A 1,948-nucleotide genomic window follows, 5' to 3' on the forward strand; every position below is an offset into this window, starting at 1 on the left:
CAACTCCTCTCCATTCGTTTTCTTTCCACCTCATAGCTTCTCATTATTCATGGGCTCTGCCGCTCCATGGTGATACTGCCCTGTGGCTTCTGCTGTTATAAAAATTAGTAATGTGCAAAATAGAGTTAGCATAGCAGGCCTGAAGCTGCTCTCCTTAGAAAGCTCTGCTGGTAAGTTTCATCCATGGCTCATGTCTGGAAGCTTGGATTCCAGGATGGTTCCACCATGCCTAGAACTGAGGAGTGGCTGACTCTGCCTGAAATATTTATACAAATGATGTGGTTTATGCTGAACTCCTGCTTTCATTATTTTCATAAGGGAAAATAAAAGGAATTCCCAGCCTGCAATTTTGCTACTTGCTAGGCAGAGTGCCTATGTGACTGGCCCCTAATAAACACCCTGGGCACTGAGTTGCTAATGAGCTTTCCGGGTAGACAGCGTTTCACACAATTTGTCACAACTCGTTGCTGGAGGATTTAGTGCGTACGGTGGGACTCCACCAAGAAAAGACTCGAAAGCTTGCACATGGTTTCCTTTGTACTTCTCCCCACGTGTGTTTTGCCTTTGCTGATTTGCTTATATCCTTTTGCTGTAATGAACCTTCGCTGTGGATACAACTACATGCTAAGTCTCATGAGTCCTCCTAGCAGATCACCCAACTTGGGGGTGGTCTCGAGTCCCCCCAACACAAAGAGGAAATGAAAAAATTGTCATGAGCATAGACTTGTTCCCAACTGCTAGTACAACTGAAACAAAGATCAAGATCCCTTTCATATGTTTAAGGCTTTATATAACGGGAGGTGTTTCGGTTTGCTGGAGTGCTGTGACAAATACCACACACAGGCTGGCTTAAAAACAGGAATTTACTGGCTCCCCGTTTGGAAAGTGGGAAGTCCAAAATCAAGGTGTCGGCAAGGCCTTGCTTCGTCCCCAGGCATCGGGGCTCTGGCGCTGGCTTGCTGCGGTCCTTGGGGTTCCTTGACCCACATCTCCACTTCCTCCACAGGGCGATCAGTCTCTCCTGTGTCTCCTCTCCCCGTTTCCACTGACTCCTGCCTTCTTCCAGAGTGGCTTTTTAAAACTCATTACATCTGAATTTCTTCTGTTTACATTATAAAGGCCCCAGTAATATGGATTAAAGCCCACCCTGCTTGAGCTGGGCCACATCTTAACTAAAAATAACTTCTTCAAAGGGTCTTATTTATACATGCGTCCACACCCGCAGGAAGGTATGTAAGTAAATAGGAAAAAGGAGGCGGTAGAGCATAGTGTTGGAGAGTTCCGACTCTGGAGACACAGATGAGGGCAATTTCTAGCTCTACCGGCTACTAACACTTCCTTAATCAGCATGAGCTTTAAATTCTCACAAGCATAAGGTGGCATAATAATAATAATAATGGTGAATAGCTGTTACGCACTCCAGGCGCTTTATGTATTAATTCATTTAACCCTCACAACAGCGCTATTGAGATTACAATTTCAGAAGCAGACCAAGAGAAAGGTCTCGCACACACACCTCCTTGGGGTATTAGGGAACCTAGATGAATTGATACATGTAGTGCTCTTGGGAAGTGCCGGGAGCATCATAAGCATACAATAAATGTCAACTATTATCTTTTAAAGCATAATAAAAAGGAGAAGAGAGAAATAAATTTAGAACAAGGGCCACCCCATAAGCAAAGCACAGAAATATGTAAAGTGCATTCTTTGAGCAATGGGTGAACTGAGGGACTCATGTTCCATGAACATTATTGCACCCTCTATTCTACAGCTGGATTTACTTGTGTAATATCTGTCTTTCCCCCTGGGTCATAAACTCTGTGATGGAAGAAAATGTATCAGTCTATCTCACCACTATTTCACTATAATCTAACGCAATACCTGGCACCCCATAGACACACAATAAATGTTTGTAGAAGGAGGAAGGAAGGGAGAAAGGAGGGAAGAT

This window comes from Tamandua tetradactyla, chromosome 7 (assembly GCF_023851605.1).
Source record: "Tamandua tetradactyla isolate mTamTet1 chromosome 7, mTamTet1.pri, whole genome shotgun sequence".
Taxonomy (NCBI): domain Eukaryota; kingdom Metazoa; phylum Chordata; class Mammalia; order Pilosa; family Myrmecophagidae; genus Tamandua; species Tamandua tetradactyla.